Source organism: Alligator mississippiensis, chromosome 5, assembly GCF_030867095.1.
Source record: "Alligator mississippiensis isolate rAllMis1 chromosome 5, rAllMis1, whole genome shotgun sequence".
In the NCBI taxonomy this organism is placed as follows: domain Eukaryota; kingdom Metazoa; phylum Chordata; order Crocodylia; family Alligatoridae; genus Alligator; species Alligator mississippiensis.
In genome coordinates, this window is record NC_081828.1 from 83,769,970 (window position 1) to 83,796,849 (window position 26,880).

Genomic DNA, 26,880 nt, shown 5'->3' on the forward strand with positions numbered 1-26,880 from the left:
GATCATACTGACAATACTGCATGCAGCACACCGAGGCATTGAGAGGATGAAAGTGCTGGCTAGATGTTATGTATGGTGGCCAGGTATGAGCAATGGCATAGAAAGGGTTGTAAGGGAGTGTAGTATTTGTCGAGTGACCCATCATAATTCATCAAAGGCACCAGTCTTCTTGTGGGAAATGACAAAAGAACCATGGTCATGCATCCACATTGTTTTCGTTAGCTCTTTCCAAGGTAAGAACTTCTTAATTGTGGTTGACTTGTATTCAAAATGGCTTGAAATGATTACTGTCTCAACTCCTACTATAACAGCTCTCCGTCAGCTTTTTGCAACCCATGGGGTGCCTGACACTATCGTTTCTGATAATGGCAGTGCATTCACCTCAACAGAGTTCCAAGATTTTGCCAGCCGGTTCAAACTGTTACCATTGCACCTTATAGGCCACAGGCCAATGGGTAAGCTGAGCGAATGATGCAGACCACAAAAGATGCACTGAAAAGGATTGCTGTACACAGCTCGCCCTCCCCCCCCACAAACTAAAGAAGGGGGTGTCATATATGGAATATACCTTTAAGAGGCCAGAGGTGGTATAGTCCAGTCTCTCCCCCGATGCCCTGTGGGTGCAGTTTTATTGGTTTTGTTCCACCTGCAAGCTGTGAGTGTGTGTTCCTGAATCTTGTTTCCCAATAAAGATAAAGCTGTTTATCATCCCACCACTCTGCTGAATGCTGACTCGAGGACAGAACCCCAAAGGCATGGAGGTCTAAGTGAATACCCCATCCCTGGAACCCAAAGGCCTAGAGTAAGCACTATATTCAGTGAAAAGACACATGTCTTCTGGGTTTAAAACTTTCAAGTTTTCTCTTAATACTGCTTCTATAACTGTCAAGTACCATTTGAAATAGCACTGACCTTGTAGCCCCACCCTCAAGATTATTTGACTAATCAGGCTTAAATAACATATTCCAAAAGTATGATTTGAAATGTTACCAAATACAAGAGGGATATACTCTCCTATCCTTGTGTCTGGGTAGTATTCCTGAATATTATCTATTTCAGTGGCTTGTGGATGATTGGCACTTGGGAAGAAAAACTTACAACACTAAGACCCCTAGAGCTATAAGCCATATGTCTCTTATGTTTCTACTGAGAGCACCTACCAACAGAGACAGTGTGTGTAAGAGGAACAGCTTTTGAGACAGTGGAAACAGTCTGTCCGCTGAAGAGCTATTTAGATTTAGAGAACTCAGAAAATCATTCAATATGATAGCCAGGGATTCATTCGACGGAATACATACATTTCCAGATAGTTTTTGTAATGAATGCACTTTATAAGCAAATAAAAAATATCTGTTGAAACATAACTGAGGAGTAAAGGTCAGAGATGACAGCTTGCTTACCTAAACACTGGCATTACTTGAAATAAAGTGCCTGACCTGGCTGCAAACTATCACAAAACACACTTTCAATCAGACCACAATTTGAACAATTTCTGAGAAGTTTTGCATGTGTGTATGTATGTGTATATGAGATAGCTTAAATGGGTTTAAAATCAGGATGGTACATAATAGGTATGCCTACATGTAGACTGAAGTGTAGTGTATGAGATAGTTTGGCTCCTGGAGCCAGCTTAGGCAGTGCAGCTTGGAGCTCAGTACAGTTTAATTTGCCCTGCTAAGAAGTGGAGTGCTACGTCTAGTCCCTGAGCTACCATTTTATGGCTAGCTTGCTTCTCTCTCAACACTGCCATCTGCAGCAAGGATAGTAAGGGCCTTGTTGCATGGAACACTTAGCATGTGTTTTATTTGAGATCACAGTAAGTATAAGCACAGTAAGCATAAGCATAAGCAGTTGCACAGTAATGCTTACTATGATCTCAGTTTGCTCTGGACAGGGCTGGAGCTGGCTGTACCATCCCTGTTTTACTCGGACACTGACCCTGGCCCCAGATACTGCAGCATGCATGTCCACCTGTGGTGAAGTGCAATTCTCACCACCATGTGCCCAATACTCCTGGCTTGGAGCATGCAGGGGCAAACTGGTTGTCTCTGGGGGTGGGTAGAGGTAGTCATGGGAAGCCAAGCCCAGAAGAGAGTGCTGCTCCTGGATCTGCACCTGCTGCTGGATCCACAGAGCAAGCTGGGTCTCTGCCACAGCTGTCTTGAACTAGGTCTGGTGCAGTGCTAGGGCTGGGAACAACAATCAGCTGATTGTCATTTTCTAGCCCCAGCACTGCATCACTTGCATCTGCACCACACTGGCGTCTTGAACTTATATAATTTCAGTGGAGCAGTCCAACAATAACTGAATGTGTGTTACTTAGTATGATCTAGAGATGCTCGTCCTGGGAAAAGTTGTAACTTGCTATGGTACAATCGTATTTGGCATGTGTTTTACTACATGAGTGCGCATACACTTGCATTTTAAGTGCAGTGAACGTGTCCTAAGTGTAACATGAGATCAAGTCTCAGGGGAGGACCCTGAGCACTGCTCTAACATCTGACCAATTCTGAAGTGCCAACACCTTCCTGGACAGCCAGTAGCAGAAGTAAGCTTATCTTGTTTAACATCAGATAGTGTATAGCTTTTCTTTCTTTTGGCACATGAGTGCCGTAGATTAATTTTCAGTCTTCTGTTATCATCACTTATAGTTGCATTTTGAAATACGAAATGCTGAACCGTTTAGACTTCACCATATTCACACAGGGCATATTCCCTTTTTGGGTCTAAATGGCAGGTTTTTAGCTGCATGAATGCCACTTAAGAGCAGGTACCAATTCTATTTCCTGTGAAGTGCACACATGTAGACTGAGCATGCTTAGTAGTTTATGCTCTCACTGCATACCCACCCACATATGTGCACCTATTGTGAAAACACAGTTGCATCCAAGTCCAAGAAACGTTAGTGACCAGAAAACTATAAATGATATAGGTGTTAGATCTGAGAGGAGGAAGAGAGCCCTTCTACATTTTAGTCCCAAAGCTGAGTGGTTTGGGCACTTTCCAAGAAAGGCAGAGACCCAAGCCCCTCTTGCCTATGCTTAGGCCTAACTTCCCAGGATGATACCTTAACTGCCACATCAGAGGTCAGACATTACCCAGAACTATCTCCAGTGCTACATTTGAAGATGGCCCCCTGGGCTTGGTGAAATGACTGCTGTCTTGGAAGGGCGCGAGCCAATGGACCAGAAACTTCTGACTGCGCACAAAGGGCAGTGTCTCAGCTCCAAAAGGGGCACTGGAGAGAGGACCCAGGACAATGCATGAGCTGCGGTATGGTGTCAAAAGGACAATATGGGGATGTCAGATAGATGCAGTTTCAAATCACTCCCTGGCTGAAGTCAGGTCTGAAACCTGTCTCCCCCACTTCCTAGGTGAGTGCCCCAACAACTGAGGTTATTGGGCCTGAGACATGCAAGAATCATCGTTTCCTCCCATGCCATGTTTTTTCTGGGACTTAGACTCAGGAGCACATGCACATTGCCATGTATGTACATGCTCAGTTTATACACCCAGGCTTCTGCATTTGAAGTGTAAACTGGGGCCCAAAAACTAGCCAAGATGATGGATAGAACACTATTTAGACCATTTAGAGACATAAAAGGTTCATCGACATAAGACTCTTCATTGTGTAGTAGACTGCTGGCCAGGCTTAGGTTTCAGGTGGCACATGCTGCCACCATGTCCACTGTCCCACTTTTTTTAGGTGTGGGTGTCTTTGGTGTCAACCCCTCCCTCCACCCCCGTGCTGCAAAATAGCAGCGCAGGGAACGCCTGCACGTGTGGTGTGTGCAGTGCTGCAGATGGGTCTGCAGCGCTGTATATCACATGTGCACACTTTTCTGGACGTGCCCACAGGAAGCAAATTTACTCTTGACAGGAGCATGGGTACACGCGCTCCCAGGGAAAGATTACTATGCACTAAGCTTTTAGCACACTAACTGCATGTGCATATGCGCCTAAAGGGAAATAGATTTCTCCCTATTGTGCCTATGATGAGATCATACAAATTAATTTACTTTGTGCTTCCTATGATGAGATCATGCACTTAATGAGCTGATATGAGATAACGAGATAATATGCATATGTGGCGGCTAGCTATTGGCTTGCTAGCCGTACAAAAGGCTTGGGTGGTTTCCACCCAAGCTGGAGAGAGAGGAAACCTGCCAGGAGGAGGAGGAGACTTCACGCTGTGTGAAGATCTCTAAGCGACGTGGACCCTTACGGACCCAACACGCCTCTCTTAAGCAGGCAACAGAGGTCTAAATAGCCTTTGGCCTCTCCCTGTCGCCGAGCGCAATCCTAGACATAACCCTATCATAGATTCATAGATGTTAGGGTTGGAAGGGACCTCAATAGATCATCGAGTCCAACCCCCTGCATAAGCAGGAAAGAGTGCTGGGTCTAGATGACCCCAGCTAGATACTCGTCTAACCTCCTCTTGAAGACCCCCAGGGTAGGGGAGAGCACCACCTCCCTTGGGAGCCCGTTCCAGACCTTGGCCACTCAAACTGTGAAGAAGTTCTTCCTGATGTCCAATCTAAATCTGCTCTCTGCTAGCTTGTGGCCATTGTTTCTTGTAACCCCCGGGGGCGCCTTGGTGAATAAATACTCACCAATTCCCTTCTGTGCCCCTGTGATGAACTTAAAGGCAGCCACAAGGTCGCCTCTCAACCTTCTCTTGCGGAGGCTGAAAAGGTCCAGTTTCTCTAGTCTCTCCTCATAGGGCTTGGTCTGCAGGCCCTTGACCATACGAGTTGCCCTTCTCTGGACCCTCTCCAGGTTATCCGCATCCTTCTTGAAGTGTGGCACCCAGAATTGCACGCAGTACTCCAACTGCGGTCTGAACAGCGCCCGATAGAGGGGAAGTATCACCTCCCTGGACCTATTCGCCATGCATCTGCTGATGCACGATAAAGTGCCATTGGCTTTTCTGATGGCTTCGTCACACTGCCGACTCATGTTCATCTTGGAGTCCACTAGGACTCCAAGATCCCTTTCCACCTCTGTGCCACCCAGCAGGTCATTCCCTAGGCTGTAGGTGTGCTGGACATTTTTCCTCCCTAGGTGCAGCACTTTGCATTTCTCCTTGTTGAACTGCATCCTGTTGTTTTCTGCCCACTTGTCCAACCTATCCAGGTCTGCTTGCAGCTGTTCCCTGCCCTCCGGCGTGTCCACTTCTCCCCATAGCTTTGTGTCATCTGCAAACTTGGACAGAGTACATTTGACTCCCTCGTCCAAGTCACTGATGAAGACATTAAAGAGTATCGGTCCAAGGCCTGAGCCCTGCGGGACCCCACTGCCCACACCCTTCCAGGTCGAGACCGACCCATCCGCCACGACTCTTTGGGTGCGACCCTCTAGCCAATTCGCCACCCACCGGACTGTGTAGTCATCCACATCGCAGCCTCTTAACTTGTTCACCAGTATGGGGTGGGATACCGTATCGAAGGCCTTCCTGAAGTCTAAGTATACGACATCCACCCCTCCTCCTGCGTCCAGGCGTTTCGTAACCTGGTCATAGAAAGAGACTAGATTGGTCAGGCACGATCTGCCCACCACAAACCCGTGCTGGTTTCCCCTCAGCATAATTTGCCCTGCTGGGCTCTCACAAATGTGAGCCTTGATAATTTTTTCAAATACTTTACCAAGGATGGAGGTGAGACTGACTGGCCTATAGTTGCCCGGGTCCTCTTTCCTCCCCTTTTTGAAAATGGGGACCACGTTAGCCCTTTTCCAGTCCTCCAGGACTTGGCCCGTGCGCCACGAGCGTTCGAATATTCCCGCCAGTGGCTCTGCAATGATGTCGGCCAGTGCCTTCAGCACCCTCGGATGGAGCTCATCCGGGCCTGCCGACTTAAAGGCATCCAGTTCTTCCAAGTGACTCTGCACCACCTCAGGATCAACGCATGGAAGTCTGGCGCCTTGCTGCTGCCTCTCTACAACCCCAGTGAGAGACTTGTCGTGCCCCTCACTTAGGAACACTGAGGCAAAGAACTCGTTGAGGAGTTCAGCCTTGTCCCCCCTGTCTGTCACCAATTGTTTCTGCCATTTAGCAGGGGTCCTATTCCTCCCTGGGCCTTCCTTTTACTCCCAATATATCTAAAAAACAATTTCTTGTTGTCTTTTACTTGGGTTGCCATCCTCAGCTCCATGGTAGCTTTGGCCCACCTAACTGCCTCCCTACAAGCACGAGCAGAGGAGGTATATTCATCTTTAGTGATCTCACCCTGTTTCCACTTTTTATGTGCTCCCCTTTTGGCCCTTAGGCTGCCCTGGATTTCTCTGGTCAGCCATGGAAGCCTCCTGGCCCCTTTCCCTTTTTTGCCTCGCTCGGGGATCATCTTGCTTTGTGCCCGAAGGATCGTTTCCTTAAGGCACAGCCACCCTTCTTGGGCTCCCATCCCTTCAAAACTCCTACTCTGCAGTGCGTCCTTGACTAATCGCCTGAGTGCATTGAGATCAGCTTTCCTAAAGTCTAGCACTTTCACCCTACTAGTTACCTTACCCACTCGACGTCTTATGTTGAATTCTATTATTAGGTGATCACTGTCTCCCAAATCGCTACCGATCTGGAGGTCCCCTATCATGTCATCCCCTGTTGCCAATACCAGATCCAGTATGGCATTCCCCCTAGTGGGACCATGCACCTCCTGTGTCAGGTGGAGGTCCTGTACACAGGTTAGAAACCTGCGTGAGCGATGGGACCTTGCTGTCTGCGTCTCCTAGCAGATGACCGGGTAGTTTAGGTCCCCCATGACTACCGCTTAGGTCCCCCATGACTATCCTATAAACCCAAGCCGGATCCTCGGAGCCTTAACAACTCCGTGGTAGAGGGAACCGAACCAAGCCCGCGGAGCTTTAATAACTTCAGGGAAGATTAGTGCTGTACGAACCCACAGAGATTCAGCCACTCTGGAGGGAACCGAACCCACGGAGTCTCAACAACTCCGGGGGAACTGAATCCACGGAGCCTCGACAACTCCGGGGAAAAGAGCTGACTTATTGTAATCCTCCAACGGGGATTTAAGCGGAGCTGTGCCTGGAAAGCTGTCCAGCCTACACCACTACCATCTTTTGGTGTAAGTAAACAATCTTTTAATCAACCACTACGCATCCGTAATCAATTCTAGCTCGCCGTGATCTTCTCCGGCCCCGCATGCCCGGGCTGCTGGCCACAGCCCGCATGCGCAAAGACGGGCCCCGGCTCGCCCCCGGTCGGCCCGCACATGGCGACGAGGATGGGATCAGGAGAGAACACGCTAGAGCTAGAGTTGGTTCAGAACTGCCCTTGGCGCGATAACCAACGCCAAGTGAAAAGCTTTGAGGAACTGGAGGTGTGTATCGCTTACCACCAGGCGGGCGAAACGGGTGAAAAATTTGTGAGCGGATGCCTGTCGCTAAAGGGAGAAGAGGGAGTCTCCGAAGATGGAGCCCCGAGACAGAGGGAAGTGTATTTGCTCCCCGCGGCGTTCGGGTGTATAATGAGAAACGAGCGGGTCTTGTTCAGGCCTCTCGATACTGTGTCCCTTGCCGGACCCAACCCGGCAGGCGAAACGAACCCGACTTTCACCCGGGAGTGTGCCCGATGCCTACGATATGCTCGGGAGAGTGAAGAACTGGAGTCGATCGGCCAGTTCCCTCCCCTAATGGCGGCTAGCTTAAGGGGTCGCGAGCTACCATCCGAGTTCCGCGAAGATCTGGAAATGGAGGAACGAGCCGCAGATGAGAGGGTGGCCCCGTGGTACAACAAGGGGGGAGAATGTAGTGCAACTTTTCGTACTATAATGAATCTAATGCAAAAGAACTTAAGTTTAAAAACCCAGTTGCAGATGGCTGTCCAAGCGGTCAAAGAAGTGGCTGAGAGAAAGGAGCCTGAAACGCCAGTCCAAGATGGCGCCGAGCAAGAGGGAGACCGCATGAAAGAACCGGAAAAGAAGGGTGGAGCTTCGGAAGAACCCGCGAGAGTTCAGTCAGCGACTCCGCCCATCGATGCAGCGTCGTGACCGGCAACCCTGCCTAGCGACGCCTCTACCGACCACGCCTTCCTGCCGACGAAGGAGAGAGTCAAGCAGAGGAGAGCATCCGCCCCTCCTGCCTGAAGCAGTAACAGCAACAGTGACCCCCGTGGCAGCAGTTCAGCCTATAACAACATCAACTCCCGAAAAAGCAGCTTGCCCTACAGCCACGGTCAACGAAGCAACTGATGAGCGAGATGTCGTCACCAGTCGCATTCGTGCTTGGACAGAATTACAGCAGCTATATAAGGAATCAGAGATGGAATCTGACGAAGCTATAATTTCATAGCTAGATCTTATGGCCGTGGAATTTAAACGTGATTAGTGAGTAATCTTCTTTGTCAGTTGTCACGACTGCATATCCTGATGGAGCCAAGATTGTCTCTTGATTGGGACTGTCGACACCCGACCGGACCTCAAGGCACCAGACATCGTGAATCCGATCTTCCACCACTGCCACCGAGAACCCTAGAGGAGCGACACATGTTTGGATTTATCCTACAGCGTTCCGGACTCAACAAGTGGCAGCTTCGGATTTTAGGAGATGCGGGCCAATGGCAGTTGGCTTATGAGTTAGGTTTTCGTTATTTAGAGGAACCAGATGATGAATCCTCAACGATTTCATCCAATTGAGAATATAAGAGAGAATGGTTCCATAAAAATTGTGTAAATCTGTTGAATAAGATCATTAATCTATTTTTTAAGAGTTTTTGTTTACAGAGCCGAGATTCAGAGTGCATGGCGAAGAGGAGCCCTGAGAAGGATGACATCACCAGAAGAGGTGAGGGCCTGACGCGCGACTTTGCCATGACGCCTACTGAAGCCCTGATCGTGCATTTTGTTATGAACCAGATTATGTGTTTGTGTTGATTATTGTTTCTTGATTGTTATGTAACTCAAACCCAGTACAGCGAATTTTATGTTTGTTTACTTGTTTGTTTGCTTGCTTGTCTGCTCGTTTGATGATTTACAACAAGGTTCTAGATCACTAGAAGACTATGGCATAATTTAGCTATGCTCTCAGCAAGGGGGGATGTCACAAACCAAAGTTGTGAGTTTTTGTTTGTGTGTGCTTCGGCAACGCTAAATTATGTTCCCGCTAAAATTACAGCTTCCTTGCACGGCTGAGTTCTCTGCTGTGGGAGAGAGCTCCGGTGCAACGGGGAATTTCCCGCCAAATTTGCAGCTTCTTTGCATGGTGCATTTCTTTTGCATCTTGGAGATGCACGGTGAAAAGGAGTTCTCGCCATTTGTATGGGAGTTCGTGCCACATTATTGGACAACTCTAATATATGCATACGTGGCAGCTAGCTATTGGCTTGCTAGCCGTACAAAAGGCTTGGGTGGTTTCCACCCAAGCCAGAGAGAGAGGAAACCCGCCAGGAGGAGGAGGAGACTTCACGCTGTGTGAAGATCTCTAAGCGACGTGGACCCTTACGGACCCAACGCGCCTCTCTTAAGCAGGCAACAGAGGTCTAAATAGCCTTTGGCCTCTCCCCGTCGCCGAGCGCAATCCTAGATGTATCCCTATCCTATAAACCCAAGCCGGATCCTCAGAGCCTTAACAACTCCATGGTAGAGGGAACCGAAACAAGCCGGCGGAGCTTTAATAACTTCGGGGAAGATTAGTGCCGTACGAACCCACGGAGATTCAGCCACTCCGGAGGGAACCGAACCCACGGAGTCTCAACAACTCCAGGGGAACTGAATCCACGGAGCCTCGACAACTCCGGGGAAAAGAGCTGACTTGTCGTAATCCTCCAATGGGGATTTAAGCAGAGCTGTGCCTGGAAAGCTGTCCAGCCTACACCACTACCATCTTTTGGTGTAAGTAAAAAATCTTTTAATCAACCACTACACGTCCGTAATCAATTCTAGCTCGCCGCGGTCTTCTCCGGCCCCGCGTGCCCGGGCTGCTGGCCACAGCCCGCATACGCAAAGACGGGCCCCGGCTCGCCCCCGGTCGGCCCGCATGTGCAGAAGTGTTTTACTTTGAAAAGCAGCTTTATCATACTTCTGTTTTCAATGGAGATTTATGTTCTGTGAATGTGGGTTCAAACCTAAGTGATTAATTCCATTTTAAAACATTGTCATATTAGAGAGAAGTTGCCTTCCCATAGTACACACTCAATTGGGTCTTTTCTGGGGTGATTTTTTCATCTTTAACCCTAAATATTCACATTGCTTACACCAGCATGCTGAATTATAGATTCATAGATGTTAGGGTCGGAAGGGACCTCAATAGATCATCGAGTCCGACCCCCTGCATAGGCAGGAAAGAGTGCTGGGTCTAGATGACCCTAGCTAGATGCATATCCAACCTCCTCTTGAAGACCCCCAGGGTAGAGGAGAGCACCACCTCCCTTGGGAGCCCGTTCCAGACCTTGGCCACTCGAACTGTGAAGAAGTTCTTCCTAATGTCCAGTCTAAATCTGCTCTCTGCTAGCTTGTGGCCATTATTTCTTGTAACCCCCAGGGGCGCCTTGGTGAATAAAACCTCACCAATTCCCTTCTGTGCCCCCGTGATGAACTTATAGGCAGCCACAAGGTCGTCTCTCAACCTTCTCTTGCAGAGGCTGAAGAGGTCCAGGTTCTCTAGCCTCTCCTTGTAGGGCTTGGCCTGCAAGCCCTTAACCATATGAGTGATCCTTCTCTGGACCCTCTCCAGGTTATCCGCATCCCTCTTGAAGTGCGGTGCCCAGAATTGCATGCAGTACTCCAACTGCGGTCTGACCAGCACCCGATAGAGGGGAAGTATCACCTTTTTGGAACTATTTGTCATGCATCTGCTGATGCACGATAAAGTGCCATTAGCTTTTCTGATGGCTTCATCACACTGCCGACTCATGTTCATCTTGGAGTCCACTAGGACTCCAAGATCCCTTTCCGCTTCCGTTCTTCCAAGCAGGCCATTTCCTAGGCAGCAGCTGTGCTGGACATTTTTCCTCCCTAGGTGCAGCACTTCCTTGTTGAATTGCATTCTGTTGTTTTCTGCCCACTTGTCCAACCTATCCAGGTCTGCTTGCAGCTGTTCCCTGCCCTCCGGCGTGTCCACTTGTCCCCAGAGTTTTGTGTCATCCGCAAACTTGGACAGAGTACACTTCACTCCCTTGTCCAAGTCGCTGATGAAGACATTGAAGAGTATCGGTCCTAGAACCAAGCCCTGCGGGACCCCACTGCCCACACCCTTCCAGGTCGAAACCGACCCATCTACCACGACTCTCTGGGTGTGACCCTCTAGGATCTGATACAACACAGAAAACCCTTTATTCCTTTGAGGAATAAAAGGAACATGTTTAAAATAAACATGAGTCGCCAATGTGATGAAGTAATAAGTAAAACTAACTGCACTCTTTCTTGCATAAGTAGGTCTATCACAAACAGGTCTAGGGAGGTGATACTTCCCCTGTATGTCGCATTGGGCAGCCTACAGCTGGAGTACTGCGTCCAGTTTTGGGCGCCGCACTTCAGGAGGGATGTAGATAACCTGGAAAGAGTTCAGAGGAGGGCCACCTGCCTGGTTAAAGGCCTACAGGAAAAACCCTACGAGGACCGATTGAGGGACCTGAATCTCTTCAGCCTCTGCAAGAGAAGGCTGAGAGGTGATCTTGGGGCCATCTACAAACTCATCAGAGGGAGCAGCAGGAAATAAGGGGTACGATGTTTCCTAGGGCGCCCAGCGGGGTAACTAGAAACAATGGCCACAAACTGAAGGATTGCAAATTTAGATTGTGCATCAGGAAAAAATTCTTTACAGCGAGGGTTGCCAAAATATGGAATACTCTTCCAAGGGAGGTGGCGCTCTCCCCTTCCTTGGAGGTATTTAAGAGGAGATGGGACAAACACCTGGCTGGGATCATCTGACCCCAGCACTCTTTCCTGCCCAGGGCAGGGGATTGGACTCGATGATCTAATAGGTCAATAGGTCCCTTCTGGTCCTAAAATCTATGAAATCTATGACATCTATAATCTATGAATGCAAAGTTATTGCCCGATATAAACAACACTAACCTGAATCATTTTGGGTGAAATTATGACCTTAATCTCAAACAGCAGAGTTTCACCTTGTGTTTCTAAACTAGCTCTTTTATTTTTCCCTCTTTTTTTCCTTTGCCAATTCTAGCATCAAGTATCTGAGTGGAGAACTGTCTGCAAAGATAGCAGCAAGGGCATTTTACTTCTCCTGTATTCATGCTCCGTCTAAAATCCTTGGCAACGTTGTTCCAAATAAAGACTCGATCCAGCTCACATTTGACAGAAATAGAGGTCCTACATTGAAAAGGAACCCAGCATGCCTTTTGTATTTTTGCACAGGCAGATGATAAACCATATTTTGTTCTATTATGTCCATTTCCCTTGCTAATATCTCCTTTACTCCTCCACCACCCCTAAACAGAGTTTCACTGTAAATGGAGTCCTTGAAACCAGAAGCATTTCTCAATCCCTATGGCTGAAAATTTCCCTTAATAAAATAATTCCCTGTGACAGAGGGCTGTCCTGAGGCCAGGCACAAAGCTGGCCACCCACCTGTCTAGGGCAGCCTGCCCTGTCTCGCCTGCTATGACTTGATGTATAAAGAAAGATGTCATAATGCAGGAGGCTGCCCATTTTATGCCCTGATGCCAAGGGCTTATACATGGGTCCAACCTACCCTATACTGTGTCCCATGCCTTGCAGATGGCACCCAGATTACCATCCCGGCCCCTAACTTCAGCCACACTCATTGGACTCCATGCTTCTCACTCATACTGGGCTCCTTGCCCCTCATACAAACTCGGGCTCCTAGCCACTGGGCTCCTTGCCTCTGTCATGACCCAAAGGTCTGATTTTGTGTGTGCTTCGGCACTAGAATTATCCCCGTGGGATTACAGCTTCATTGCACAGTGGAGTTTTGCTGCACAGAGAACCCGCGTGCAAAGGAGAGAGTTTCCGCCACTTTGCAGTTGTCTTTGCAGGGTGCATTTCCCTTTGCAGCACAGAAATGCACGGTGCAAAGAGTTCCCGCTCTTCGAATGCAAATTAGTGTCCCGCTATTGGCTAGTGCTAAATTATTCCCACGTGGCGGCTAGCGATTGGCCTGCTAGCCATATAAGAGGCTTGAGCAGTTTCCGCCCAAGCCGAAGAGGACTCCACATCCATCTCGTGGGGACTCTGGGTGCGCGGCAGGGTCATAGAAGCCCTGTGTGTTACTCAGAGGAGTTTGGCGGCCTGATCCACCGCCCACCTCTTCCCGTCTTCGAGTGGTAACCTTTTATAAGACGTATCGACGAGTTTTGAGGCGCGCTTGTCCTGGACATCCGGAGTTCTGTCTGCGTGGAGCCTAGCAAACTCCACATGATTGTTCGTGTTCTTTCTGTTTGTAACCGCAACTCAAGCAAGTTTTCAGCCTGCACCATGACCATCTCGGTGTAAGTAAACAATCTTAAAATCAACCGTTAAGTGTCTGTGCCTAATTCTAGCTCGGCGCCCGCCCTCTCCGACCCGGCGTGCCCGGGCTGCCAGCCACAGCCCGCGTGCAGCGCAACAAAGGGCCCGGGTTCATACCCGGCCTGCACAGCCTCTCACTAGGCTCCATGCCTCTCACAGGCACTCTGGGCTCCTAACCTCTCATTAGGCTCTATGCACCTCATTATGTCCTATGCCCCTTCCAGACTCTGGGCTTCTTGACCCTCACGCATTCCGGGCTCCTTGCCCCACTCTGGACCTCCTTGGTCCAACCAACCTCTTTGCTGGGTTACCCACTAGATTGTGAAGGCTGAAGCTATAAGGCATCCCATACTCACCTTTCCCTAGGGAAGCAACTGGTGTGGCATTTCCTGGGACCTCCCCACCACAGGCAGTCCCACCATACCATCCTACCCTAGCAGGGTATAGTTCTGAGTTATTCCACAGGACCAAGATCCTCCTGTTATCCCCATAGTTCCTGCCCTGTACCTCCAAGGTGTTATGTGAGCATCAGCTCCAGCTGGGTGGTGTTCTTTCCGTGGATGCTTGCAGCAAACTGCTGGCCCTACTATTCAGGGCCTGCTCTTATATCAGGCAACTGTTCACACTTCCTAATCAGGCAGCCTCCTGCTGGCCATGTGACTCCTGATTGGGAGTACAGCCACCTACAGGCTGACCCTTAAAGTGGCAGGCACCAAAGGTGCCCTGCCACATTCCCTTTTCAGCTAGGGCCTGTTATTTATATCTTCAGCCATCAACTGTGACATTTTGGGAGCTTACATGTATATACTATGCATGATTACATTAGTAGCTGGCAGAAAAGATTATGTTCTCCATAGGACCATGAATGTATTTATTAGTCAAATGTTGCTATACATAAACATGCTGTTATTCCATTGAAGTTATTTATGGCCTCCTAGAGAATAAGAAATTTTCCAGTCAATGTTTAGTCATGATAAGAAACAAAGCAGGAAAACTATACATTATAACTGTCTTTTTCTGTTATCTTTCCATTTGTGTCTTTTGGCATAAAGTCTAAAGCTTTATGGCAAGGATTTGAATCCTAGTCAGTATTGCAAAAGAAGGTACTAAAGGCAAAGACAGATACAGAAGAATTACTGGGTAAGAGCATTCCCCTGCATTAGAAGTTATTTAAATACTTCTATGGAACTCTGGGAAACACATTTTCTAACACATTTTTCTTTTCTTTGCCTTGCTTAGGCCAATTCTTGCTTCTTCATCCTATCAAGAAATCAGAATCCTGCCTTTGACACAAACATTTGTCGTATTACAGCATTACGAGCCAGTTTTTTTCTCTTACATATACTAGTCCAAGTGTAGTGAAATGTGACAGAAAATCTGGCCACAAGATATCACAGAGAGCTAAAACAGAGGGGACAGAAACTAGAAAGGGAGCAACAATGGTCTAAATACAAACAGCATTAATCTTTAGGAAAAAATGGCAAAGGGGTGATGGTACAGCTGGAGGAGTTGGAAATGGGATATAGGAGTATCTGGTTCTAAGCAGGTAACAACCAAATCTAAGATTGTTTGGTGCTCTTTGTCTCATACTTGATGGATAAGAGTTCATATTACAACACTGGTAGTTTTCTACCTTTGCTGACAGGCTCCAGAGAAGGCCGGTGGACTGTACTAAACTAAAGTATGAGATACTGCTCTGGCTTTGGAAGAGCACCAAAGGTTGATGGCAGGGGCTGTGTACCCCTCCTGCCATTTGCACATTAGCAATCTGCAGATAGAACATTTCAGTCTCCACAGGTCCAGGCCAGCACTTTTAATGGCATTTCTAGCAAGAAAATCACCATTTTAGAGGATTAGCGTGAGCATGTGTAGATTTTTAAGCCACCGCCATGTTGGATTGCACCTGTCCTTTGTCCTCTTACTCTCCTGCCACACCTTGTTGTTTGATCCTCTTGGGGAGGTTGGATAACAATGAAAGCAAACCATGCTATGTACAATATGTTTGCAGATGCTCTCAAATTGACAAAAGTTTTTAGCTGAACTGTGAAATAAGTATCCAAAAACCATTACCAGTATGAGAAAGGCTGTGAAAGGTTTAACACTATGTAGTTGGTTTGTGTTCCAACGGTGGCTGTAGTGCCCCCTGGAGGCTCTGTAACCCATGCCCTGCTATACCTCTAGGATACCCTCCCCTCTTTCTCATTCACTATGCCTTGATGTACTTATTGGATTGAAAGACAGGCTGCCTAAGCGTCCTAGAGCACGTCTCAATCTGTCTAATAGCTGGCAGGACTGTCCTGGATGCCTCTGGTCTCAATCTGGCCCGTAATATGTGAGGGCACTCTCATTCCATCTGTGCCCTAGGGCACCTGTAAGCCTTAGGGGCTAGTTATGTGGCTCTGACCACCTCTTATGTCACACCCATGCATTGCAGATGTTGCCTGTCCGATATGTATCTCTCTTGTTGGGACTTCATTGCACTCAGTCTCCACCCCTTTTCTCTTGCTGGACTGCTTAGGTCAAATCTACTGTGTTGGATCTGGTTTCTGTGTTCCAGCCCTGGTCTTCCCCTGTTGGGTTCTCCTTTAGCTCTTCTCAAGCTTTGAGCCCCTGCTCCTGGTTCTTACTAGGGTTGTGTGAAGTTTTGGGTGGTGATTTGATTTGGAGGAGATTTGGCCCAATTTGGTGGCCGAATCTCCAAATCCTAATTGAATCAGGGGACCAATTAAAAGGTCCAAATTGATCCAAAACTCTCCGAATCTTCGGAAAAGATTCAGAGAGCTTTGGTGATTTGGGCAGTCCCTGTGTGCCTGCAGCAGGGAGCTGCAGCTGACTCCGAGCTGGTAAGTACTAAGGGTGGGGGAAGGGAACCATGGGGGGACCCCTGCCAGCCCCCAAACTCCCCCCACTCCCCGAGCCCCCCCAACCCCTTCCCCAGTCCCCGTCCCCCCCCATGGCTGCCCCTGCCTGCCCCAGGTCCCGGTACTTTAAGAAGAAAAAAAAACCCGGAAAAGCCCCAAGACTCACCACTCATGCAGTGGCCTCGGGGCTTGGGGGGGGGGGGTGAGAGAGTGGGTGGTGGATGGGCCTGGCTGATTCAGAGATTTGGCAGCAGCCAAATCTCTGAATCAGATTCGGCCGAATCGAATCAGGACAGTGATTTGAATCACCAAATCAAATCATTGTCCCCCAAATCAGTCAAATCCGAATCCAAAGTGAATACTAGCCACTTTGCACAGGCCTAGTTCTCACCCCTTGCAGGCACTGGGCCCTCTGGCTCCTGGTTTTCACCCTTCTCAGGCACTGGTTCTGCTGTTCTTGGGCTGGCCCATGACCTTGGATAATCTGGCAGAATTTTCCCAGGTTTGTTCTCTTGGTAAAGAAAATTACCCAGAGCTGTGTGTACAGACATTCATATGCTGAGGCTCTAAAGAGTGGCGAGTTTGCAGTGCTGACATTGTGTCATAAGGGGGACCCTGTGCATGCATCTCGGCTTTCTCTGCAGGTTCTCTTAGTCTGCCTGGTGATAGATGGCAGTAATGCATAGGGAAGCCCTGATTGGCTGACCCATCTGGTCAGCCTGTGTTTCCCTGTGGCACAATGTGGGGCTTGTGAATGGGACATGTTCTGCTTCCAGCTTGAGCAACAGAATCCAGCAAGCAACATGGAGGTGGGGGCAGGAAAGGATACTTAAGGACCATATTCTCTTCTGAGAGAAGGCATGGCATGTACAGACATTCACTTTCCCAGGAGAAACTCTCCTGGGAGTTCTTTAACTCTGGTTGTTCCCAGGTTATTTTTTTCCTTGAGTGGTCTGAGAAAAATGCCTGAAATGCCAGTCTGCTGGATCGGTGACTGGTGCCTCCTGGGTCTGGGGGGGGGGGGGGGGGGCACCAGGGGTCCCTCTGCAGCTGATCGCCGAGTTGGAGGGGCACAGGGGGGCTCCCCCAGTGTGCTCCCCAGCAGACCCAGAAGTGGAATGGAAATACTTCCGGTTCATTTCTGGGTTCACTGCTGAGCACGCTGGAGAGCCCCCTGTGCTCCTGTGGGATACTCCATGTGCCCCAGCACCGCAGCAATCACAGCTGTGCAAGTACCTCAAGGTATGTAGAAAAAAAAACTTTTAAAGCTGTGCCTGTGTCCAAATCGCTGATTCACTCAATCAGCATTGAATCTTCAGTTTCGGATTCAGCCAAATTGAATCAGGGACAGTGATCCAAATAAATTAATCAAATCACTGTCCCTGATTTGGGCTGAATCCAAATCGAATAGGGACCATTTTGCATACCCCTACTGGCAGGCATACAAGAAGACAGCAAGGAAAGGGCAGAAGAGCCATGGCAGTGGAAGGGAGAGTGGGTTATTTCTGGAGAAGGCTGGACCAGGAGGATGGAGACTGTTAGTAGTCCTTGGAAGGGCCAGAGTTGGGAGGAAACCAGCTAAGATGGGGTAGTCCTGGAGAAGGGCCAGGGCTAGTGAAAGCTCAGAACGAAAAGTGGGCTTAAGGAAAGGCCAAAACTGGGAGGAACTCAGCTGGGACTGAGTGAGTCTAGGGGAAGGCCAGGACCCAGGAGACCCAACGATGGCCCACAGACACTGTGAGGCAAGGGGTGGCTGTAATGGGAAGACAGGAGGCTGCTATTCTAAGGAGACCTGGTGGAGTTGGCCACTGGATGTACTTTATCCTGAGGGGCAAGGCCGTCTTCCAGCAACCCCATCACTGATAACATCAAGGCATGGGAGGCAAGTTAAGAAGGAAAGATAGGAGAGTGGCCTAGACTAAGCATGCACCACATGGACCTCACATCACCTTAAAGGAGGTGTTGGTGCATAGAACTTAGGCAGCAGACAAGCTGATATACATGTACATTTGTATGTACATATGTACATACATACACCAGAGAAATCCAGGGCAGCCTAAGGGCCAAAAAGGGAGCACATAAAAAGTGGAAACAAGGTGAGATCACTAAAGATGAATATACCTCCTCTGCTCGTGCTTGTAGGGAGGCAGTTAGACGGGCCAAAGCTACCATGGAGCTGAGGATGGCAACCCAAGTAAAAGACAACAAGAAATTGTTTTTTAGATATATTGGGAGTAAAAGGAAGGCCCAGGGAGGAATAGGACCCCTGCTAAATGGCAGAAACAATTGGTGACAGACAGGGGGGACAAGGCTGAACTCCTCAACGAGTTCTTTGCCTCAGTGTTCCTAAGCGAGGGGCACGACAAGTCTCTCACTGGGGTTGTAGAGAGGCAGCAGCAAGGCGCCAGACTTCCATACGTAGATCCTGAGATGGTGCAGGGTCACTTGGAAGAACTGGATGCCTTTAAGTCAGCAGGCCCGGATGAGCTCCATCCGAGGGTGCTGAAGGCACTGGCCGACATCATTGCAGAGCCACTGGCGGGAATATTCGAACGCTCGTGGCGCACGGGCCAAGTCCCGGAGGACTGGAAAAGGGCTAACGTGGTCCCCATTTTCAAAAAGGGGAGGAAGGAGGACCCGGGCAACTATAGGCCAGTCAGTCTCACCTCCATCCTTGGTAAAGTCTTTGAAAAAATTATCAAGGCTCACATTTGTGAGAGCCCGGCAGGGCAGATTATGCTGAGGGGAAACCAGCACGGGTTTGTGGTGGGCAGATCGTGCCTGACCAATCTAGTCTCTTTCTATGACCAGGTTACGAAACGCCTGGACGCAGGAGGAGGGGTGGATGTCGTATACTTAGACTTCAGGAAGGCCTTCGATATGGTATCCCACCCCATACTGGTGAACAAGTTAAGAGGCTGTGACGTGGATGACTACACAGTCCGGTGGGTGGCGAATTGGCTGGAGGGTTGCACCCAGAGACTCGTGGTAGATGGGTCGGTCTCGACCTGGAAGGGTGTGGGCAGTGGGGTCCCGCAGGGCTCAGGCCTTGGACCGATACTCTTTAATATCTTCATCAGTGACTTGGACAAGGGAGTCAAATGTACTCTGTCCAAGTTTGCAGATGACACAAAGCTATGGGGAGAAGTGGACACGCCGGAGGGCAGGGAACAGCTGCAGGCAGACCTGGATAGGTTGGACAAGTGGGCAGAAAACAACAGGATGCAGTTCAACAAGGAGAAATGCAAAGTGCTGCACCTAGGGAGGAAAAATGTCCAGCACACCTACAGCCTAGGGAATGACCTGCTGGGTGGCACAGAGGTGGAAAGGGATCTTGGAGTCCTAGTGGACTCTAAGATGAACATGAGTCGGCAGTGTGACGAAGCTATCAGAAAAGCCAATGGCACTTTATCATGCATCAGCAGATGCATGACAAATAGGTCCAAGGAGGTGATACTTCCCTTCTATCGGGCGCTGGTCAGACAGCAGTTGGAGTACTGCGTGCAATTCTGGGCGCCACACTTCAAGAAGGATGCGGATAACGTGGAGAGGGTCCAGAGAAGGGCAACTCGTATGGTCAAGGGCCTGCAGACCAAGCCCTACGACGAGAGACTAGAGAACCCAGACCTTTTCAGCCTCCGCGAGAGAAGGTTGAGAGGCGACCTTGTGGCTGCCTTTAAGTTCATCACGGGGGCACAGAAGGGAATTGGTGAGTATTTATTCACCAAGGCGCCCCCGGGGGTTACAAGAAACAATGGCCACAAGCTAGCAGAGAGCAGATTTAGATTGGACATTAGGAAGAACTTGTTCACAGTTCAAGTGGCCAAGGTCTGGAATGGGCTCCCGAGGGAGGTGGTGCTCTCCCCTACCCTGGGGGTCTTCAAGAGGAGGTTAGATGAGTATCTAGCTGGGGTCATCTAGACCCAGCACTCTTTCCTGCCTATGCAGGGGGTTGGACTCGATGATCTATTGAGGTCCCTTCCGACCCTAACATCTATGAATCTATGAATCTAAGTATTTTCCACTATATACGAGTGTTTAAAAAAAAAAAAATCACCAAATAATTATAAATATGTTTAAGATTCTGGAAAGGGCTATGAATTTTAGCAGGCAAGTTTATTTTCTTGGCAAACTGACTCTGGATATGTGTTATATGCTCTGTAATTTTTGTTTAAAATGTTTTGATAATCCAAGCAGAAACATGTGATTTAGCCAGCCAGTCACAAAACACAAGTAACAAATAGCATGTACTGAGCAGCCAAAACAAATAGTTCACAAACCTACAGTCAGAAAACTATCACATATCACAGGTGAGATTTCAGCCCTCCTTTCCCCAGTTCTGTTAGATAGAAGAGTCCCATCAGGACACAATTCTGGCTGAAGAAAGATTCCTTCAGTGGAGGCACTGCAGAAGAAAGCTGTAAAATTGCTTTCCAATAACTCCCTCAGGATGGTGTGTTTTGGTGTTGCAGTTCCCCCGAATGGGAGTTGGAGGAGTGTGCCAGAGTCGGGTACAGCAATGAATGTACAGGACAGTCATGGGAAAAGAAGTCATAACCTGAACAGGCATGTCAAGCTCTCCAAGATACCCCAGTGGCTAGAATAACCCAGAACTGGGTCACTCCAAAGGTAACTTAGCCTCCTTCCACCTGGATTACAAGTCTGCACTGACCTTAGACGAATCTGACAAAAATCAGAGTTGGACCCTGAGGGCTTCCCTGCCCCAGAGGGGCAAATCTTGGAACTGCAGACTAGGGCCCCTTCTGTACCGCATATTGTTTCTGAAGAAAAGTCTGACCAATTACTTCAAATACCATTTACAGCATCTGTGCATCAGTTGAAAGTCTTATTATCTGGTCACTGTGGAAAGCTTCACAAAGTTCTCCCACTACCTTGACCCTACTGTATTTGTCACAGAGGAGACAGGGAGCATTCCACACTGCTCCACATGCACAGATATTCTGCATACGCTGGAGACATAAAAAGTGCCTCAGTGTTCACTTTGTTTTTAATCTCTTTTCCCCTCATAGAGTCACGGAAAAGTATGGCTGCAAGGGACTTCAGGAGATTATCTAAGTCCAACCTCTTGCTCAAACAGGATCATTCTAGACAAGCGTTGGATTAATCTGTTCTTAAAAATTCCGGGAACAACCTCACATGCCACTACCAAGCAAAATGCCTGAAACAACGAAAATACCCTCTAACTCACCACAGGTGTAAAGCAGATTGATGACAGCATTGTTCATATCCTACCACTCCAAGGACAGGAAGTTGTTTGTTAAAATACACGTAAAAGTTTCAAGGAAGAGCATTATACTTCCCACTACAGTCCATGCCAATCTCACTATAAGGTAAAATTCCTCCTATTATGCATCCCACCCTGACTATAGAGCCTCAACTCCTTTTCCTATCATTCCACCTGCTTCAGAAACATATCCTAGATCCTTTAATATTCTTTCATAACAAAGTTGGTTGTGAAGCTCTGCTTCATTGTCCTGCTGCTAAGCATGGTCCTCTCCAATTTCCACCTGCTTGAAACTGCAGAGCAATTCTCATGGTCCCTGAGCAGTGCTCTGGGAGATCTTTAGGGGTGTGTGTGGGGGATCTCCTGGACTTCTAACTGTTGCTCTTCATCAGGGATCCTGGTTTTCTCTGTTTAAAAATCCCAAATTCTCTGATTAAACCCCCCAAATCTGTGTTTTCCTGCAATTAAAATGAAACACCACTACATAAAGTTTTATTGATATATTTACAATTTTAAAGCAATTTAGAAGCCTACCAGTGTCTCAATCATTATAATAAAATAAATTCTAAATACCTATATATGTTGATGTTTGATTTTGCTTTTTTTTATCATGGAAATTCAACCCCCCCCTGCCCCCTTTACTCACCAGGAAGCAGGTCCAGCTGCAGCTGCCCCTCGCACCTACTTTGTGGCACTGAGCAGCCCTGATATGCCAGTGCTCTGCTCCTGCCCACACCATTGCCCCTCACTCCCAAGCAACAGCTGCCTGTGGACCGCACTTCCAACCCACAGCCCCCTGACCTTGCCAGTACTCTGAATTCCAGGTGATGATGCACTGGGGGCGTGGGGGGGCCATGCCCCCCAGATTTCTGCACCCATAGCAAGGCATGGGGCTGCAACTGGGTCAGACCAGCTAGCTGCAGGCAAGAGCTGACTCCACAGCCCAGTGGGCAGCACCCAGCTCAGGAGCAAGTGCCATACTGCCATGGCCACCAAAGTGAGGCATGGTAGCAGTTGCAGCATGGAGTTATGCTTCCAGGTGGGCAGGGGGCACCTCACCTTGGTGACCATGGTGATGTGGCACTCCCTTCCACACTGGGTCCTGCCAGCTGGGTTGTGGAGGCAATTCCTGCCTGGAGCTGGTCCAACTCAGCTACAGCCCCATGCCCCGTGCCCCACTGTGGGTGCAGAAATATGGGGGGAGGGGCATGTCCCCCCCTGCCCCATGTCCCCCTCCCCCAAGTCCCAAGCAACCCCTTGCAGGCTGGAATTCTGAAAGCCTGCAAGGGGAAACCTGCGGTTTCCTTGGTTTTTCTCTTTTGAAGGAGAAAAATCTGTGTTTTCCTCCATTTTTCCATGGTGAATGAAAAACTCAGATCCTTACTCTTCACAAACATATTCTAGGTATTGCTGTTCCTGTTCAACCTTTTCTTGAAACCCTCCAGTGGAAGAGATTGCATAACTTTCTGCAGCACTTGGCTCCTGGGTGCAAGAGATCCAGTCACTGGAAGAAGGCTGGGCCTGGGCATATAAGCCCAGTTCTTGATCATGTGAAAGGTAGTCTGGCCCTGGCTGTGGAAGGATAGAGAGTGCCCAGGAGAGAGGGAGAGTAAGACAGCATATAAGCCAGGTTTTAACCATGGGTGCATTCAATATTTACCCAATGTAAGGTAAGTCGGGAATGAGGGGGCAGGCGGGGTGTGCAGGGAGGGTTACTGGAGCCTGGGAAGGTCTGGTGGGATAAGGGGGGTTAATGCAGTCCATGGGAGAGTTGAAGGTATGCGGCTGTCTCCCCTAATGTCCAGGACCAGGGGTTGTTCTTAGCCCCTCCACCCCTGGATGAACACCCACTCCAGGCAAACTGACCCCTGTGTTCTGCTCACCTCTCCCCACACCCAAATTACTTCCTCAGCTCCTGGCACTGGTGAATGCAGATACAACTGACAGAAGGAGCAGCCTGTGGGATGGGGGGTTTTGGCAGGCTGGGAGGGTTGGGGTAAAAATAGCCTGGTATCAGGGAGGGGGCAGGAAAAGCATAGCCCTGGGACATATCTGCTTTCCCAGCCTTGGGGCTGTGCTGGGAACTGTACAGAAGATCAGAACAGTTAAATCAGTCTAAAAATGACCAACTCAATCTAAGTTAGACTACCTCAGAGGTAGGGTTAGCTTAGATTGGGTTGGTCATTTTCAGACTGATATAACTGTCCTGAACTTCTGGACAGTTTTGAACTTAGATTGACCTAATAGGGCTGTGCGAAGTTTCGGTCGCTGATTCAGTTCAGTGGAGATTTGGCCCAATTCAGTGGCTGAATCCCTGAATCCAAATCGAATCAGGAGACTGTTTAATCTCTCCAAATTGAATCAGAACCCTCCGAATCAATTCAGAGAGATTCGGAAAGATTAAATGATTTGGACATAGACACAGCTTTAAATGTTTTTTCTACATACCTCAAAGTACTAGGCGGCTCATGAATGCTGACATGCTGGGGAGGATGGAGAATCACATGGGAGCATGGGGCAGGTCCCCTGCACACTTGACAGTGGACCCAGAAGTGGACTAAATATACTTGTGGTCCACTTCCGGGTTTGCCACCAAGCATGTGGGAGGTCCCCCCACACTCCTGTCGGACGCTCCCTCTGCCCCACCATCGCAGCGGTCACAAGCCATGCCTAGTACCTCGAGGTATGTAGAAAAAATATTTAAAGCTGTGTCTATGGCTGAATCACTGATTCTCTGAATCAGCATCAAATCTTCAGATTCGAATTCAGCCGAATCGAATCAGGACAGTGATCCGAATCAATGAATTGAATCACTGTCCCCGATTCAGGCCGAATCTGAATCGAATACGGCCCTCTTCACACACCCCTATGACCAAACTAGGGATCTAAGTGTAAGGTCTACACCTAGGTGAACTAAGTTAGATTGGGTGGCCATTTTTAATGTGATTTAACTTCCCTGAATTTCTGTATGCATCCCACCTGGCTGGGTGAAGAAAAGGAGAAGCACAGACTCCAGGTGGGGCAGACCTAATCATGAAGACAGAGCCAACTATCCAGGGAACCAGCAAAGCTACCTTAAGCTCCAGGGACTACCTCCCCACCAACCTATAAGATAATTGAAGTCATGGCAGGTGAGAGATTGGAAGTGAGGTGGGCCAGGAAAAAGCCGGTAGGTGGGTTGGACCACAGGAGGCACCAGGTGCTGGGGTGGCAGGCCCTGGAGCCAGCTACTCACTCCCAAACTTCTATGAAAGCTTTGCTGATGTCTAAATCTGTCTTAACTGAGTACGAATGTATCTTGTGTGTACTTTGTGCAACCATGAATATTTAGGGCAAGAGAAATGGTACACAGCGGTGACAAAAATTGGAGACCAGTACATAGAATAGATTTGATGGATCAGATATGGGAAGTATTGTTATTTACAGGACACTTAACAGTACGGCGGGAACGTTCTGAAATATCTGCCCAGAACTCTGGGACTCAAGCAGACACTAACAAAACAGCATAGTACAAATCTCCTAGGGTGAAGCCCTGGCCCCTTGAAGTCAATAGAAATTTACTCCTAACTTCACTGGAGTCTAGATACCAACCCTGATCAGAGTCCTTCTATACAGGCAGTTAAATAAGGCAAACAAAGATCTGGCTACAGATTTCACAATTATGACCGTATGTGGAATAGTATTTGCGTGTGCATGAAATTTCATTTTTGTCTTGTTCAAATGAAATAAACAACAAGCTTGAACACTAGCTTCCTGAAGGTTAAGCTAGCCCCTTAGCGGTCTGTCAGTTCCTCTCTTCCTCAGTGCAGGAAAGAATCAAAGGTCTTTTAGAACTGGGTTCCATGAATGCAGCCAAAGTATAACCCTCTTTATTCCAGGAAAGGAGAAAGGGATAATGTCATGCTTCTTGAACTTTTGAATGCTGAATGCTTACATAATACTCAAAGCACACAATTCAGAGGAATCCATAAATGAAACACTGCTACAGCTGCAGTCAGCAAAGACACTCCTGCCTACTTATTATTCTTCCCACTCAGGGAGAGGGAGACCTGCCAGCAGTGGATTCTCAATGATCCCTATGATCCTGGAACTTACTCCTTTCCTATGGTGGCCTTGTCCAAAACAGCCATGATTTGATGTCTTTCCAGGCATGCTGAAAAAGCTGTTTGTTTCATCGTGCTCGTGTGGAGGGGCAGTAGGATAAGGATGTATTTGGGGGATAATTGTATTTGGTGGCAAGAAGCATTTCTGACATGAGTCCAGCTGGCCAGGATAAATTGTTATCACTATTTGGCTATTTCAGGCTGCTGATTGGCAAGGTTCATTTGTACATGAATAGTAATGCTGCTGGTAAGATCCTTCACATCAAATGTCAAGGCAGATAGCAGTTTGGTATAGGTTTTTTCTTCAATGTCAGAGCTGAAGAAATAAATAACATTTGCTCATTCATTCAATAATTCCAAATTAAAACAGATTTAAAAAAAAAAAAAGAAAATCAGAGATAATATAAAGAAAAGACTCAAGGATTCAATATGATGACAAAGTATGGACTATTAAGTTCACCTACTAGCTCTAGTGATGAGCTTTTATCTCTGCTTGTCTCAGACAGAGAGAAAGAAGTGAACTAACTGCACCAGGGATTTTAACTGTGCAGCTGCAGAGGACAGGGACTTTCAAGAGGACCCTTTGAATCCTCTGCCATTCCCTCCAACTTACTGTACTAGCAAGGAGGTGCAAGGTCAGTTACCAACTGCCTGTAAGGGCTCTGATTTTGATGGGCATAACACACCTTCCAGTAGGGTCAGAGCACAGGAGAGGAGTCATATGTTAAAATCCTTTTCAAGTCAATCATCACTGACTCTTGCTGTCAGTCTTCTGTACTGGGACTCTTAAGAGAGAGCCATATATTACTACACAACTACCACAAGAGAAATAACTTGGTACAGGACACAGGTGGAACCTGGGTCTCTGGTGACCCAGATAGTGGCTTAGGCTGACAGAAGAAAAAGCCTCTTCCACTTTCAAATGCTTCTCTCATTTTCTCCTTCCTCATCAATCTCAATTTTGGATGGGAAATTAGCAGACTATTCAATGTATGTTCTAATGTGTCAGAATTATCTTGTATTACACTTTGTAATAACCACATGTAAGCAACAGCAATTAGAATTCACACAGCACTTATTATTAATATTTGTTAAGGGCTTGAGAGATAACTCCTTTCTAGTATCTCTGTCAGGAAGATAAAGATCTTTATTCTCATTTCACAGGCACAGTAGCCAAGACAGACTGGAAACCAAGGAGAAAGGGAGCAACTGCTCTGTTGTATAGC

The 26,880-nt window shown here is 48.1% G+C and overlaps 1 protein-coding gene and 1 long non-coding RNA gene across 4 annotated transcripts in view; one reads left to right on the forward strand and one right to left on the reverse strand.

Moving 5' to 3' along the window:
• TNS3 (tensin 3) overlaps positions 1 to 26,880 on the reverse strand; it is a 571,451-nt gene that overhangs the window by 537,707 nt on the left and 6,864 nt on the right. The gene's annotated exons all lie outside the window — the stretch shown is intronic.
• Positions 20,344 to 22,129, forward strand: LOC132250834 (uncharacterized). The gene is made up of 2 exons (XR_009462482.1): positions 20,344 to 20,935; positions 21,337 to 22,129. It is a non-coding gene; the product is annotated as an uncharacterized LOC132250834 (long non-coding RNA).